The sequence below is a fragment of the Ciconia boyciana genome, chromosome 1, assembly GCF_034638445.1.
Source record: "Ciconia boyciana chromosome 1, ASM3463844v1, whole genome shotgun sequence".
Taxonomy (NCBI): domain Eukaryota; kingdom Metazoa; phylum Chordata; class Aves; order Ciconiiformes; family Ciconiidae; genus Ciconia; species Ciconia boyciana.
In genome coordinates, this window is record NC_132934.1 from 65,863,768 (window position 1) to 65,881,249 (window position 17,482).

The 17,482-nt window shown below is 44.1% G+C and overlaps 1 protein-coding gene across 1 annotated transcript in view; it reads right to left on the reverse strand.

Annotated features, from left to right (window-relative positions):
* The window catches only part of CHRM2 (cholinergic receptor muscarinic 2), a 100,245-nt gene extending 83,090 nt beyond the window's left edge, over positions 1-17,155 (reverse strand). The window contains exons 1-2 of the mRNA XM_072849669.1: positions 17,077-17,155; positions 16,550-16,947 (exon numbers count right to left, since the gene is read on the reverse strand). The gene's annotated coding sequence lies outside the window, so the exon portion shown is untranslated. The remainder of the gene's footprint in view (positions 1-16,549; positions 16,948-17,076) is intronic.
* Between the last annotated feature and the right edge of the window lie 327 nt (positions 17,156-17,482).

Sequence of the window (17,482 nt, forward strand, 5' to 3'; positions counted from 1 at the left end):
GTAGACTGAAGAGAAAAACTTTCCTCTCTTCTCTGCATCCTTTGCTCATGTCTCCCATCAGTTCTGGTTACCAGAGTGCTGCTTTCCATAAAATAATAAATCTTTTACTTTTTTTCAGAAAAATATTGCTCCCTTCAGTTAGATGTTTAATTACAGGATTGATAGTTTATTTAAAAAAAAAAAGTAAATGTGGAGCAATATTGGCAAAATCTATTCTTTGAAGAAACACCAAGAAAATAATGATTTGATTTTCAGATTATTTCTCCAATTAAGCCTTTCATTCCTCACTGTGTGGCAGATAGCATAATCATCTATGTATAAATAACAGTAAGAGCAACTGCATGACATGATCTACTCTATTGTGGAGAATGTGGAGGTTTTTTGCAGATTTTTTTTCTTTTCCCCTTGAGGGGCAGTAGGTAGTAATTTCAGCAAGCAGGAAAAAAAAAAAAAAGCATTAAATATAGGTATTGTATCAAATCTCAGCTATTCATGAGCTGAGCTAGCTACAAAGGGTCTGGTCCTGCACCCTTCAGTGTGCAGGACTGCAGGACAGAACCCAAAGCTGGGATGACATGTACATAATTTCCTTTAGGAATGTAAACAGCTATGTCATTATTTTGTAAATTTGCTTGAAGAATGCTTATCTAAGCAAAGACCAGCTCTCATTTTCCCTGCTGTGCAATTCACATTGGAGTTCAAGGAACAGTGGGAGAGCAGATAACATGCAGCCCTTCTCCCTTCTCCCCACTGGCACGTACCCATCACTTTAAAGCAAAGGCAGTGATGTTCTCACTTTCTAGCTAAGCAATTCTCCCCCAAAAAAGGACCAACAACCAGGTTAAGATCCTAGCAGCAGCAGCACTGAGAGGTAACTGGAAAGACACTTTGGCTCCTACCGAAGCAAATAAGTGCATCTGGGTTCTCTGTGAGATGCTGCCTTGTTTTAGCACCTCTCCCCCTCCTTTCATTCACGTCTCCTAAACACCCATCAAGCCCCAGCTTGCCAAGCCCTGGTATCAGAGGAAGCATGCTGCCAACTGACAAGGACTGGATTAGGCTCCTTCTGAGGCTGCACTTTAAGCACCCAGAGGGGTTCACTGTAGAGCAGCAAGAGGTCTGGCACTCAGGATACATATTAATCCTCTCAGATCATGGCAGGGAAGCTCGGGCTGAGCAAGAGATAACAGTCTTTAAAATCCCTGTGCCTGGAACACACTAGGTGAGACTGTGTGCTCTTTTAGTGTCCAGGATGCAGTGAAATCAGAATGGGATGTCCACAGCCTGAAAGCCCCCCCACACACCCGTGGCTGATCATTGCAGCAGGGTAGAGTGGGTTAAATCAGGATAGAGGAGAGAGTTGGCATGACGACTGCAGAAATCTTCTACGTGGCCTGTGCAATAACTAATCATTACACAGTAAAGGGTAATAATTACTTCTTAATGCTGCAGTGCAGGAACTGGCTTCATGGCAGAGCACAGTAGGCTGAAGAGATGGGATGCTTGTCAGTGCCACAAAAATAAATAAATTGGTATGATCCCTATGAAAGAGGTCTTAATAGATCTTCAAAATAAGTAAATTATTCCTCTTTATTTAGTTATTATCTCTTCTCTGTCTATGTGCTGAGCTGCCAAAAATTTCTTCCTTCCTGGCTGTTGTGCTTTTAGTTTTCTTCATCAGTTTATGAAGCAATAAGGTGCAACAAATGAAATCTTGGTACAGAGATCTTCTTGTGACATAAATAAATAAATTTAAAAAACAAACAAACAAGCAAACAAAACCCCCAAGCCCCAACCAAAAACAAATAGGAGATCATTCCCGGGTTTTTCTCCTTGTTCTCATTGTTGTGTTGCATTAACGACACTGCCAGAGGGTTAGGAAACAAGCTCAACCACAGCCTCCTCATGCCTTGAAGGAAAGGGCTGAAGACCTTTTTCTTTTTTCCATTTACCCATGCTGGAATAAAAGTTAAATTGAGAGTTTTTCACCTGCTAAGATGTACAATCAGGAGTCTCTGCTCCTCCCAGTTGAGTCAAACTGAACATAGCATCTAAACTGTATCAGAAAAAGAAATGCAGAGGATGCATTTCTCCTTTCCAGTTGTGCTGTAGGTATTTGTTATGCTATCATCCTTAGCACAGAATCAACATGTCCTCAGCTGGTCTTGTCTGCTGACCTGCAGTGGGGAAACTTGATGCTTCAACTGTTACTTAAACAATGAGGGGAAAAAAGGGGATGTGGAGAGGAAGGGTTGGTTCTCATTCAAATCACCAGCAGTAAGACCCCTTTGAGAAAGGAAGTGGCCAGCCAGCCTGTGCCCCAGCTCACACAAAGAAAGGTGATTCAAACAGCCTCCAGCAAGAGTGAATCTTCAGAAACTGCACCCTTTGTCCAAAGCAGCCAGAGCCAATGCCTGTCCCTGAACAGCAACACATTGGATTTCTAGGATTGAAATCCAATGAAATCCAATCACAGCTCTGTACCCTCCCATCCAGGCTGCTGAAACAATGTCTTCAGAGCCCCTGGGGCAGTATTTCCCCTCACTGTTCCTGTGCTGTTACTGTCATGCTGCTATCCCTATAGCCTTGCACCTGCACAGCCCAATAGTCTTGCTGTGGTGGGTCCTTATGGGCAGTGATTGCCACCAGCAAGAGAATCAGCCTTTTTTCCCCACTTCCACCACATTTTGGTTCTAGCTTTTGGTTTATGCAAGGGACACGATAATGTTCATATGCACACAAGCAACTGGCCATGCAGCCACTGCCCCGATCAATGCATGCTCCAATCAACACTACCAGTAAGCAGTGACAACCAGCTGAGGGTTTGAGCATGTCCTAGTGGAAACTATAGTTACCGTGGGAAGAGTATTATGGGGGGAACCAGCTGCTGCGCAGCAGGGGATGTCCAGGAGAGGTCTGGAAACCCTGGTTGCTTCTTTTCCCTGCTGAGTGCTACAAGGAGAGCTTTCCCTTCTGTCTGTCCTCTTTGTTTTATTTTCCCCTGGCTTATTTTTTCCCCAGTTTTTCATAGTAGGAGACAATGTAGGCCATCAGCTATGGACTCCACTAATAAATCTTCATGCATGTGAACCTGTCTCAACATCGCTTGTGCAAACCAGCCATAGTGGGAGGGAATTTCTATTACACGAACATATACAACATGGTTTATGTTGTTTATTTGGTTCACATATGTATCACCAAATATGTTGAGGAAATCACCAAATGACTGAAATGTGTTGGGAAAAGTAAAAAAAAAGAGATCTGGTGATATATCATGGGAACTGATGACTTACAGGTGAAAGGCAGTGCTAAACTGTCAAACAGCTGGAAACAGTGTCTTCCCTAGCCAACCCTGGCAAAGCAAGGATATATGTCCCCAAACTTAGCTTCTTTCCCTTGTCCTCTTTTCAGGATAACTTGGAGAATGCTATTGAAATATTTGTCAGGAGAAAAACGCCAACTCACTGGGGCCTGCCGTAATGTTATATCATCTACCTGCAAAGTTGCTTACTGGTTTCTAAAATCCATAAGCACTGCCTCCAGAACAAAATGCATTGCTAATTTCTGTGGTATGGGCCTGGCTCTCCTTTGCCTTCGGTATTTTGCAGTCATCTATATGTATATAAAATAGCTTTGAAATGTAGCCCAAGCAGAGCTGCAGCTTTTTACAACCTTGTGCGTAGCAAGGAAAGAAATTAGGTTCCAGATAGAATGGAACCAAGCCCACGTTTTCCTTGAGATTTATTTTGCTTTGCTTGTTAAAGATTTTGGCTTAGAGTTAAAAATATTGTACCTAAACTTGGATTTCTAAAGCCATAGTCAAGAACACACACTAACAGCTTGATTTTTAAACAAGCAAAGCACCCAGAAATCATTTTTACAGTTACTCAGTAGAAAATGTGGGGGCCTCAGCTATTATGAGCTTGGAAATGTAATTTTAACACTGCTGTTGTGTGGGTTTCTTAACAAACAGAAAGCTTGGCTTCTGCTCATTTCAAAGCTTTTCAACTCACCTTTAAGTTCATGCCTTTAAATTGGCATGTAGTTGCAGTACAGTGCAATCCTGCATAGGTGAAAGAATGATGTTGTGATTCCTACAGGACCACGGTCATAACAGGAAAACTCTGACCTAGAGAACTTTCCAATGAACCCATGCCCCAACACTTACAGACATAAAAGACATCAGCAAAGCAGAGATTATCTTTGGGATGTATCTCCTTCACCAGAAGTTCAGCTTTAGTTTTCTATTCTGTAAAGTTCATTTTTTTTTCTAGGACTCACTAGTTAAAAGGCTATTGTCTAAATTCTGATACAGCACATGAAATGATACAGAGCTTTGAGAAGGCTGTGATTTTGGAGCTTTCAAGTGAAAAGCAAGAAGAAGGAATCATCTCTCTTTTGGCATTTAGGAGGGACAGGTCTGCTCTAATCAGGTAAGAAATTGTATACATGCAGCTGCCGAGGGAGGCTTTCTCCTGTCACGTTTACAGGGATGCAAAGGTCTCTCTCAATGTTTATCACATCTTTCCTCATTTTTGGTGTGTATAGGCTGTTTGTTCCAGTTTACTTGTTGGAAGTAGAAGACTGAATGAGAAGAAAGACTAAAGGCAGAGCTGTGACTACATTTTCCCTTTCTCAACTCACTGTTCTCCTGTAAAAGAAACACCTATAAAGAGAACACGAAGACATTAAGCTGAAAGAGAAGTGTGTCTGCAAAGAGGTTATCTCAGGCTGTTATATGAGAGTTACAAACAGTGTAAGGGACAGGAAAGTACACTCTGTGGCTGACATCAAGATCTGCCTGGAAACCACGTGTATATTAAAATTCTCCTACTGTTACAATGACCAAATAAAACAAAGAATCTTTGAATGTATTTGTAGGAGGTCTTTCTGGTGAGTCAAGGTTAATTAAACAGCTTTCCAAAGTGTCTTGTGGTTGTTTTGATAAGCACCTAGCCAAGAAGGACAACAAATTTCTGGTGAGCAGCAAAAGTAAAACAGGTTTAACATTGTCCAAAGAAGACGGCTACCCTGATGACTCCAAGTGAGACTCTGAGTGCAAGATCAGCTCTCCCTAAGCCAGCTCGCCCACTGTCCTCTCTCAAAAGTGGCTGGTAGCAAAGAGCAAGCAAAGGGGACAGGCATACAGTGATACTACTCCAGCATACCTTTCTTAGGTTAAAGCAATTGGTGGTGTGGGGGGCTCCCTGACCCTGTGACTTTATTTGAATTACAAAGCTTTTGGTAGTGTTTTTCTTGCAGTAATCTGTCTAGTTTGATCATTTTTTACTCATTTATACCTTTGGAATCAGCAAAATATCATAGGGCAGTAAGAGCCACAGCTCAACCACGCTATGATTTTTTAAATTTATGCCTGTTAATATCCACCTGAGAGCTCTGGGTCTGATATTGTGAAAGTAATGAAATGGTCCCTTGTTCACCTTCTTCCTCTCTTCAAGGTTGCTTAGACCTACATGTATTCCTCGTAAGTCATATCATTTTAGGATGATGAGTCCTATTCTATAGAACATCTCCTCTCTGGAAGGCAGGTAATTCTCACCATCTTTCTCACCTTCCTGTGTACCTTTCCCAGTTCCTCTATACCCTTGCAGCACTAGCAGGGGCAGAAATGCTTTCAGGGTTTAAGGAGATCTATCATGGACGCACTCCAGATAGAGGCTGCTGAAAAGTATCCCATGTACAGCTGCCTGTACCAGCAACCACCAGGGGTGAATGGAAAGGTTCTTACTCTCTAAAGAAGAGAAAGATTAGGTCCATGTTATAAGCTAATTTTCATATGGAATAAAAAACATATAAATAATAAAATGATTTAAATATATTTATATTTAACATATAAATAATAAAATGTTTGAAAGATACTGTATCATTCATTTCTTTTTATGGATGCCCAAATTTAGGTAAGGTTCCTCTGTGCAGACTGTTACAGAAGTTCTGCCAAACACTTTAAAATCTAAAAAGAAAGGGCAGACAAAACATGTGAGAATGCAAATGTTATTTTATACAATTTCCATGTTAGAAACTGAGGTACAAGAGGTTGCTGAGTTTGTCCGAGGTCACATCAGCAATATGTGGTGAAACCAGGAATTTAGCCTTTGTCACTATTGTCCAACAGAAGTAATAAGAAAATTGCTCCTCATCTTTTTAGTTATGTGTTATTTCCACACCCCACTTTGATTTTTATGAGACATTAGAGACAATAATGTGGAATATTAGTTGTCAAATTTGTCATTCAAAAAAATGGCAATACTTGAGTTATCTGGGGTTTTTGAAGCCAGATATTTTGCATTCCCCTGTGCTTCAAACTAGGAGATATACAGTCTCACTCTGTGTTAAAGAAAGGAATAGAGAGTTACAAGCTTTCTACAAATGAAATAGACCAAATGGTCTTCTTCATCTTCTTTCTTTTTCCTTCCTTGTTTCTTTCCAACTGTATACTTTTGGGTTTTTTTCCCTTTACTGAATCACATTGCAAAATGAATAATAACAGTAGGATATTCTTCACAGGAAACTGCTTCTGATGTCAAAATCTTTCAGTAAAGATACCTACATTTACTCCCAGTGGATAAGATTGTGAAAATGACTTACAGACATCAAACAGACATTTTTAATGAGAATTTAACAGTGAGCCCTTCATATATTCTTTCCTTCTAGTGGCAGCTAACATTGCTGGCTATCACAGATGTCAAAAGCAGAAGGGTAACTTGTATTACCTTCCTTCTTCCCTGGTTTTCCTTATATTTAAGAGCCTTCCATATTTGGCTAAAGGAAGAAACTTTACAACCAAGATCCCCTGTTTATATCCTCACTGCTAGGGCTCAAGGTCAGACCTGAGAAGGCATGACATTGCCAGGTTAAATATAGCTCTTTGTTTGGTGATGGCCTCTCCTTTCATGCCACTCATATTCTGACAGCTTTCATCAGCTGAGAATACACTGCTAGAAAACTGAAATTAGTGTGGGTGAAAGATACCAGTAACGGATCAGGAGATCAGTTTGCAGCTTAGCCTAAGCATGGAAAAGGAACAGCAGAGAAGACATCTATCTCCCTGGCTAGTCCCCTTCCCGTAAAAGCCAGTCCTCCCCCAACATCCATGTTGAGCAACAGTTCTAAAGTTCAGTGAGGAGCAAATTGTCCATGTGCTTGTTCCATACCAAGCCCCTCCCCAAGGTTCCCACCACCAGCCCTCATCTGCCTTCATTTTCCACCCATATATTAATTTACTGTCATGCAATATTATGTATAAAATGGAGTAAACTGAATTTCCCACCATGGCAGAATGCTGCTGGACCCGTAGGAAAGAAATTCTCGAGGGCAACCATTTTTAATCCATCATCTGGCCTTGGTATCAAATGAAGTGTGAAGCACTACACTTAATCTACCATAGTAATGATAATGTAAATCCTCAAGGACCCTAGGTAATGGTGAAGGAGAAAAGTGTACTGTCTCTGTCCACACGTGGACATTGCTCTATCCATGTGCCCTGCTCTCAGAGTCCACTAACTCTGTTTTACATAAGAAATAAGTGCTGCGGCAGGGGGGAGCAGGAGGACCAGCAAGTCCTTATAATTTTTGCGAACAACTGTGATGCAGTGTATGATCAGAGTGAGGTCATGGCGTTGTAAATCCTACTTTGACAATTTTACCCCTACTGAACACTGACTAAACCGAAAACACACAGAACTGACTAAACCCCAGACCTAGATCCAGTCCTTAAACATTGCCTTCAATTTATTTCTCTCTTCATTCATTTTTTTTCAAATAAGACCAGATTATGAGATCTACTTTCTTCCATGTAAAACTGCCCATGTTAGTCATTTTATCCTTTTACTCCTCACCAAGATCTGGAGCAGTTAGAAGCTTCAGTACCGTTTTGTTGGAGGGATGCTGAACATTTTAGCTTATCCTTTGTTCCAGACAAAAACTTTCCTGATAATTGGCTCCAAAAGGTTCAACTCTCTAACACCCCAGTGCAAAAAAAGCCCTTGTGGATGGGGTCTGTCTGCTCCTGTTTTCATGTGGCAGCACCACAGCTGAACATCAATACCTGACAAACTGCGGCGAGTGAATCCTCACAACACTGTCGTGAGACCAGGAAGAGTTACTCTCCCCACCTCAGGAAGCTGAGCCAAAGCCTACCCAAAGGTAACAAGGGTTTGTCTCTGACCTGAGCAGGGTTTGTGTCAGGCCACAGGAACTTGTCAAAGTTCAGGCAGGAAGCTAGTGGCATGGTCAGGAGCTTATCCGTGATCGCCTTGGTCTCTGTCCAGTGTGCTAAGTATGAAAATATCCTTCTTTAATTAAATCCTGATGCTTGCACAGAGCATTAACACACTTAGTCCAGGAAATGTCTGGCATATTCAATGGGTTATATGGAGAGAGAGCAAAGAGGCAACTAAGTCTAATAAAATGGCAATCATGAGTGACTTCACCCACCTGTACATTGGTAGGTCAACTGGTACAAACAGATTAAAAAAAAATAATTTCTAAGTGATTTCTAGAATAACTGGAGAACTTAACAGAATGTGTTCTTAACTTAGTCTTCAGTAGCTGAACAAATGATACAGTCAAGCCACTGAATAGTAATGAACTTATTACTACATTAAGAGCGTGAGGTTAAAACTGATAATAACTAGTGAACTGCTTAAAAAGTACTGGATGTAGAAAAAGAATAGGAGAAAAAAAAGAAAAGCAGAGAATGGAAGAAAAAGAACGTAAAATCCATAGATTCAGAACAACAGGTGTATTAACAGACAGTGTCTGATTCAGTGAAGTCATGCAGAAAGCAAACTAAAAGGCAAGATAGGAAAAAAAAAATGGTATTGTGAAATGTTAAGGTCGAAGAGGTTGTCTGAGCCAAGCAACCAGCTTTCAGGAAATGACACTTCAGCTTTGGTGAAGCCCCTGGCTAAGGGAGGGAAACTCTAATAAAACACAAACAAAATGTCAGCTGTAAATGAAGAGGGACAAAGATGCGTTAACTGACAAGAGCTTGCGTGGGGGGGGGGCAGAAGGGAGAACTGCAGGACATTTCTGAAAGGTCTTAAATTCACCCAGTTTAGGAGGGAACCAATGGGATCTGCTGCACATCCAGGGGGTAATGGGAATAATTAATGAGCAAAAGGACTTTGCAGAGGTTCTGAATGATTCATTTGGATAAATCTTCCCTGCAAACCATGCTGTGCCAATGTCCACACTAGACCTATTTTTTTCAAGACAAGAAAGGACATGAGCCATCAGAATGTGAAACGCTGAAAGGGGAAACACTGGAACAAACTGATAAACTAAATAGCAGCATGTCACAAGGACCTCATGGTTATATATGCAAGGCTTTGGAAAGCATTTTGAAATGAAGTGGCTGCGCTGATAGCAAAAATACGTAAGCTGTCACTGAAGTCAGATACGTTACAGAAGGACTGGAGGGTAGCAGCTAGCATACCTATCTTTAGGACAGGCACTGGATTGATCTTAGGTATTTTATACTGAAAAGTCTTATTTTACTTCCAGGTAAATTGATTGAAACTAACCAAAACTAGAATTACATACAGGAGAGAAAAAAAAAGTCACAGTTTCTTTCAAAGAAATGTTGTCTCTTCTATGTATTCTTTGAAGCATCAAGCTAATAGACCAAGAAAAACAACAGGGTGAGTGTGTATATATAGGTATTTATATATCTTCTTAAATTCTTTGACAAATTTTCTTTGAGGAATTTAAGTCACCATAGAATAAGTAGCTTATTATTACAAGTTGGAAACTGTTTAAGAGAGAGAAAGCAGGAACTACACATGAATGATCATTTTTCACTGAAAAAGATTAACAGTTGGATTGTCCAAGATTCTATAGGACATACAACTTCTTTACTGAAATTATTGCTGTTAGAAAAAGGGAATAAGGACTGAAGTATTTCAGAGTATGCTAATTAAGTTGGGTGAACCTAGCATTCAGATCACAAATGGAAATACATGTTGGCCAATGCAGAACAATCACAGGTGGAATGAAATACTTCAAAACCTTCCTGGATTCTAAGCCAGCTGTGACCATTCAAGGAAGGATATCAGCATCACTGTGGACCCAGTTGCAAATACTGCTCGATTACAGAAGTGGTCATAAAAAAAACCCCAAACCCAACAAACAAAATAAAATTTCCCTTAGTGCATAGAAGGAGTAAAAGGTGTAAAAATGAAAACAGTTTTATTGTATAAGCCAATAGTCCTCACCTGGAAAACAGTGTCCATATTGGTCAATCCATCACCAAAAAAGGAGATAGAAGAATTAGTAGTTTTTAAGACATGCAAAGTGACTGGGAACCCTGGGACTGTCTGGGAGAAGAAAAGAACAAGAGGGTTCATGGTTAAGTAAATGAATGGCACCTATACAATGAACTGGGTGCTCCTGTTGGCCTTTTCATATCATATAACAGAAAGGTAGCAATAGCATTGAAAGACAACTAATTTAAATAGATCAAAGGTTGCTTGGAGTGTGGTTTTCCCAAGAAAATATGTAATTAACCTACTGAACTCACTGCTACAAGCTATCACTAAGGTAGTGAACTTACTGGCAGGCAAAACTGTATTAGCTGCTTATCTGGCCAGTGAGTGTATCTGCAGTTTGTCTAGAATCACTAGAGGTTTCCATTTGGTAAGGAAGGCAGATATCTGTTTTCATTTGGAAATGGTCTCCAGGCAGTGAGCAAACACAAGCTGGTGGGTATTAAAACATTTTACTTGAGGGCAGTGCACTTATCTAGGGCAGCATTCCCTGCACCTGCCTCTGAAGCATGTGGTAAGGGGCATTGATAGAGACACTATACTGGACAAGACAAAATACCTGCCTGATCTAATGTTGCAATCATTATGTTCTAATGTTCTTTAACTGGATGACTGATGCCTTTTTGAATAGGAAAATAATGAGTAATGATAACAAATAACACGATTTCCATTAATTATTCATGCTAATGTTCATGAAACTTTTGAGATGTATGAATATTTTCATGTATAAATCATTGGTCACCGGCTTGCACTGAATGACCTCAGAAATCATAGTGGAATGAGCTTGTTGCCATTATTCATGAACAAATCTGTGAATAATTTTCAATATATGACCATTCTGCTTTCTAATTGACTAAATATGAGATAGATGAGTATAAAACAGACATCAGTAATTCATTGCAAAGCCGAGAGAAAATTTCTTAGGAATCTATGAAAATGCTATGGGCTGTACCAGAAACTTTTTGTTTCCCATGGACAGATTTTGCTAATTTTTATTTCTCACATGCTGGAATGGATTATAAAAATGAAGGGTCTAATCCTCAGAATTTGCAGATCATTCTATCTCCACCAAAATCAAGAGAGCTTTACTTATTCAGACTACCTGAGAATCCTGACCCAGAGAAATTACTAAGCAAGAGAATTCTTTTAAATGACTGGGTTTATTTTATCTCCTTGGTTTCCACCACTAATTTTCACAATGATTCAGAAGAAAGATCTATGAAGATATTGTCTTGTTCCACCTCTTTCTCAAAAAAAAGAAAAAGAAAGAACAAAAAACTAAAAAAACCCACACCTGCCCACAGTTTACTCAAAGATTTTCTGAGAGCTTGAGGAAAACCCTGGGAGATGCTAGTTTACAGAATTTCTCACCTATTTGTGTTGCGGCCTCTCGTAGAGATCTTTATTGTCATCACTGTCAGAGGTGCCCCATGCTATTCCCAATGCCCATTATCACACTGCATTTCCCTTTCGGCAGAGGCTGACAGAACAGTGCTGTTCCATAAACAGTTGTCAAAACACTGGCATATTCTAATTACACCACTTACTATGTTTCTGTGAAAGTCAAGTTCTGAGCTCAATCGCACTAGAATAAACCAGAAGTAATAAAGTCAGTGGAATCACCCCTGATTTGAAAGAATGTAATTAAGATCAGAATCTAGCCCATGGAGTCAAAAGAGATACTGGAAAGACAGGAATCAGAGGATCATCTAATCAAAAAGAAAACATGCAGAATGCTCTCAGCAAAGCAGCTGGCCCTAAGTGGTGGTCTGTTTTGTTTTATCCTTATCATATTCTTAAAAATGAATACATGAAGCACATGGACTACTGAAATCCCATTATGTGTCTTAGTCTCATTGGCAAGCATTCTTTAGGAAGTGCTTGATGGAAATGAGATGAAACTCACTTCACCATGTCCCATCCTCTTGGGACTTAAAATCAAGTTATATGAGAGATGTCTCTTTGGAACACCTGCTGATATGCATCTCTCTCTACAGGGAACAGTTGGTGTTAGATATAGGTAATGATACAGCTTTAAAGGTAGGACAGACGGTCCAAAACAACAGGCAGCTCTGCAGCCTAAAGCATCTTTACATAGAAACAAGCCCAGGGCCCATGGGAAAGGGATGCAGCCTTTTAATAAAACTCCAGGGGTGGCCTCATCTTTTAATTCTGCCCACTTGTATCAGGGAGATGTAGGAAGGCAGTGCAGTGGGATAAGTCACTAGGCAATCCCCACTCAGCTTGGTACGGAGGGCTAGGGAATGCAATTGGCTAGGCACAGGCGGTTGGTGTTCAGCTGGTGGGATGAGGACAAGCAAGTCCATAACTGCATCTTTCGGGCAGCTCCAACCCAGGAAATGCCATGGAGACCCTGGCAAAACTGAAAGCTATCTTTGCTGAAATATAGGAACTGGAAAAGATGGCTAGCGTGGTGTGTGGGGAGTGTGCTAATTGTCTCATTTAGTTACAGCAGTTCTCAGTGCTTGGTCCTTTGTGCAGCCTGGTTCTTAGAGATGAGAATCCAGGCTCAGATTTAACAGGGCTTGCAATGCTACCATACAATTTAAGCTTTTAAAGATCTAAGGCTACAAGCATTTGTGAAAAAGTTATCCCTGTCATTCATATGAGCTGGATCTAAGCCCCTTCAGCTTTCCTTAGCCTGATTACTGTTGTCCACCCATCCACCCACCCAAAGAGCCCATAGAAGGTCAGGGCAGCATTTTCACAAGTGAGTAATCCTCTTCCGTGCCTTCAAATCTATGAGAATTAGCTGCAAGTTGCTGCAAGCTGTAAAGCTCAAAGCCAGAGAGATCCAAAATTTTTGAATAAATGGCTAGATACAGACTGGGCTTCCCAGCTTTAATTTCTTCCTGTCTATTCTTCCATAGTTTAACCCACCCCACAAGACCTGCAGCATTAGCCTCTGGGTGACAAAACCAGGATCAGCTGAACCTGCCTTTTTTTTTTGCAGCTTGGGATTTAGAAGAGGGAAGAGCTGGCTGGAAACAGACACTGGGAGGAATGTCCTTATCTCATACCACTTGTTTCTCTCCCTCCTCTGTAATTTGCCATCAAGCCCTCGCATACTCTGTGCCCGGGGATGCTCTCTCACGCCTGCCTCTGGCACTAGAGGGCGCGGAGATCTGGGCTTTGGGCTGGAAATCCAACTCTCTGAGGATCCCTACTTTCCCTTAAATTGAACTCAACTTTCAAAGAGGTCTTGATTTCACAGAAAGGGAATCTGCTTCATTATTACTGGTTTGTCTGCGTTCCCCATGCTGCATTGCTATGGAAACGGGACCAGAAAATAAGTCTTTTGCATGTAGGTCATGATATTAGTGGAAAAGAGAAAGTCTGGGTGAACGGGTGAGTGGGTTACAGGAGTGAAGTGGGGCAAAGTAACGGCCTGGGACTGTATCAACAACAGTGGGGGATTTCATAGTAGATGTCCTCAAAAGACTATTGAATTAGACACCTGATGGGCTGAAAGATCCTAGCACTTAGAGCAACTGAGAGCTACAAAACACACACAGGGATTCAGCCCAGAGGTGAAAAAAAAAAATGACAGTAAGGCACAGGACTGAACATGCAGGCAAAAAAATATGCTTTTATTCACAGATGCTGTTTTTCACTGGTGGCCTCAGTTTCCCTCTTTCTGTGTCTTGGTCTCCCTCCTGGGCAAACGGCTGCCGCCCCTTCCACCTCCTCAGGACACTCCCGATCACGCATGGTCCACATCTCCCCAGGCTCTGCCCAGATGCAGAGTTACAACCTTTTGGGTAGAGGATATTACTTAAAATCTTGGGTTTGGATGGGAGAAGAGCATTACCTCTCCTTTTTATTATTTTGCCCTCTGTCCAAAGCAACCTGGGGACATCCTAGACCCCCCTCCCCAGGTACTGAGCCCCTTTCCCGAGTGGACTGCAATGCAGAAATCATGGAGCACTGCGGGCAGGGGCAGAGAGGGCAGCTTGGTGGGACACATGCTTGCCAAGTCAGTGAGGCCACTGCGCTTCTTGCTTTCCTGATGCAAAAGCAAACAGGGCTGCTCTTGCAGTCCAGGGGTCCTGCAAAGGGGAGGTTCGACCAAAGTTATAATCAAAGAGAGCCTAAAGGAGAGAGGGAGCGTACTCTGTGTAGCTTAACACAGTTAAATAGACAAGTCACTGAGAGTGGCTGGTGTCATAAACCATACGATCAAGGCTGGTGTGTATTTAGACAGGGGATGTGATTGCAGGCGATGCAACACCATAAAAGCAGACAGCGTGCATACTTCTAACCTCCTGTATTAACCTTCCTCATTGTCGGTGTATTTTTTTTTTTTTGTCGTCGTCCCGTCCCCCCCCCCCCGAAACTGCAAGAGCAGGCTGTCAAGCAGAGGTTGGCCCCTCTCCTTTTTTCCCCCTTGCCTTTTTCCCTTCTGCAAAGGCAAGATCTTCCTTAAGGGATAGGGACAATGTGTGCAAACACACTGATTGACACATAAAAATGGGAAGAGATGTTATTCTGGCTGGATTTGCAACAAGGATTTGCAAATAACACCCCTCCCCCAGTGTCCTCTTCCAGCTGAAAAAAAGCTACCTCTCCTTTCCCTAAAGGAACTTTAGCACATGAAAATAGTAGGAAAAACCAATCTTATGGGGGAGGGAGGGAGAGCCCCTTGTCCTTTCCCCAGCGAAGGGGTAGGGACGCACCCCTAGGCCCGTGGGAAGGAGTTACAAGCCCTGGCAGCCTCCCCTCGGAGCTGGCAGCGGGCCGCGCTGTGGAGGCAAAGCCGCCCTCCGGGAGCTCCTCGCCGGGTGGGGCAGGGCCCTCCGGCCCGGCTGCCTTGCGGGGCGACGAGGGGAGGGGAGAGGCCGTCCTTGCCGCTTCCCGCCCGCCTGCTCCCCCGCGGGGCATCGCCCTGGCACTTGGGCAGCCGCGGGAAGCCGGCGAGCACGGCGAGGGGGCAGGCGGGTGGGAAGACGCGAAACGAAGAGTGGCCCGAGATGGGGGGGTCGGCTTTTGCCCGAGAAGAAGCAGCCCGGAAAGCACTTTGCCCCTCCAGAGCCTCCGGAATGGCTGGACTCTGGGGACCTCGGCGACCCAGAGCTGTTTCTGGGAGGCAGTTTTTCTCCCACAGCCTGATCTCAGCTGCCTCTCAAGGCATCAGCTCGCTCCTTCTGGCCACAAGCACCCGGTGGCGGCGGCACGGGCGAAAGGAAAAGGAGCCCGGCGGCACGGCCGGGACCGGCTCGGCTGCCAGGGGCTCAGTCGTGGCCGGGGGAGCCGGGCGCTCCGGACCCGGCCCTGGAGCACCCTCCCCCGCCGCACCCTGCTCCCTGGCCGCGCCAGGGACCGGACCCCAGGGGCACCGAGCCAGGGAAGTGGGCTCGGAAATAAGCCGGGGAAACCCCATACCTTCCCCGCCTCCAGCGGCGCCCCGCGCCCGCGCTCCCCCTCCCCGCGGCAGGACCCGAGGCAGCGCGGACGGGCACCGACCTCGGGCAGGCGCACGCTCCCCGGGAGGGATGCTGAGGGGCGAGGGACCGCACTGACACCGCGGAAACCTCCTCCCCTTATACCCCGCATCCCTGCATGGTCCCCGGCAGGGCAGGGATACCCCCCTGCCCCGTCTCTACCCTCCCGCCCGCCAGCCCGTGCGCTCCGCAGGCAGGCTCTGCTCCCCGGGGACGGCTCCGCTCCCGCTCCTGGTGACATTTTGCAGGAGTCGTCGACAAACGTGTCACAGCGGGATTTGGGAAGGGTAGTCCGGGAGATGTCCCTGTGTCGGAATGCAGCATTTATATAAAAAACCTGTGGACAGCGCTTGGAAAATGAGAGGATTTCTCTAAATCAGGCTACTGCGTCCTTCCTTCCCCGCTATACCATGCTAGACTCGATTCTGGGATTAATATCACAACTGTAACTCAACAGAGGAAGGCTCTGTGCTGGGGGCAATCGCTTTGCCTCCTCTCCTCTCGCTGCCTTTCCCTGGTGACCCGCACCTCTATGGACCCTTTCAGCAAAAGTTTCCCTATGTTTTGTTCTGCTCCTTCTACCAGGAAGCAAAACATAAGCTCGTTTCTTGGACATTATTTTCTTGGCGGGAGCCTTCCTATGACAGCAGCGGATGAAATCCTAGGTGCGGCGAAGAAGGGGCGGAGGGTAGAGGACGAGAAAGAAAAAGGAAAAAAAAAAAAAAGAAATAAATGGAAGGAAAGAAAAAGGCAATTAAAAAAAAAGAGAGGAAACGTCAGTAAAACCCAAAGCTTTCCTACCTGCGATCCAGTTACCAGAAGTTGCATCCCATCCCGCTGCAAGCGGCTCGTTGCGAGCGGCGGCTGCGGAGTCGCGCCGGCTCTGGCGGCAGAGGCATGCGGGCTGCGCGCAGTCAGAGCCCAGAGGCAGCCGCTTTATCTTTCTCTTCCATATCTTCCAAGAGGAGGGAGGGGGGTTGGGGAGGGGGAAAGACAGATTACTCGCTACCGTGATAATGGGGGGAAAGAATAACAGTTTGGAAGCTTTAAACAAGAGGTGGCATTGTCCGGGCTGATGGAGTTTTTGTCTCTCCCTCGCTCGCTCTCTCCCTCCCACACGCACAGGCACACGCATGTACACGCACACCCTCCGTGGCTCTGGCCCTTGGGAATCTCTGCTTCAGTTCAGCCAAGTTGAGCTTTGAAAAAGAAAATAAAAAATTTAGAGCAATAGTGCTATCAAACCTGGCTCAACGGTTTAGACAAAACTGGAAAAATTAAAAATAGCAGAAGCTGGGACTCATAAGTGAGCTGGTAATAATTCATACTTCCCCCAGCGCTTCTGAGGAAATGAGGGCAAGCTGCCACCTTCGTGGGGGTGGTGGCGAGGGAGGGAAGCGGGGCGCCTAGGTAAGCATCTCGGGTGAATGTCCTTGTTGGGGTGCTGCGGCTGTGGGGCCGCTTGCTGCCCGCCTGCGGGGGTGTGGGGGGTGTGTGGTGTGTGGGGGTGTGTGAGCGCGAAGTGGGCTCGATTAGCTGCAATGGGCAGGCAATTTCTGCAGAGAACATTTACAATTTTCTTTCAATATGACAGGATTAGTTGCTGTTGAAGGCTCTCCTCCAATAAGATCAGCACTGCTCTCTGATTTGGTGGCTTTGCTGAATAGAAATTACTGGTTCTTGTTATCTCTCAACACACTCTCCACTCTTCCTCATCAGACACTCCCCTCTTCC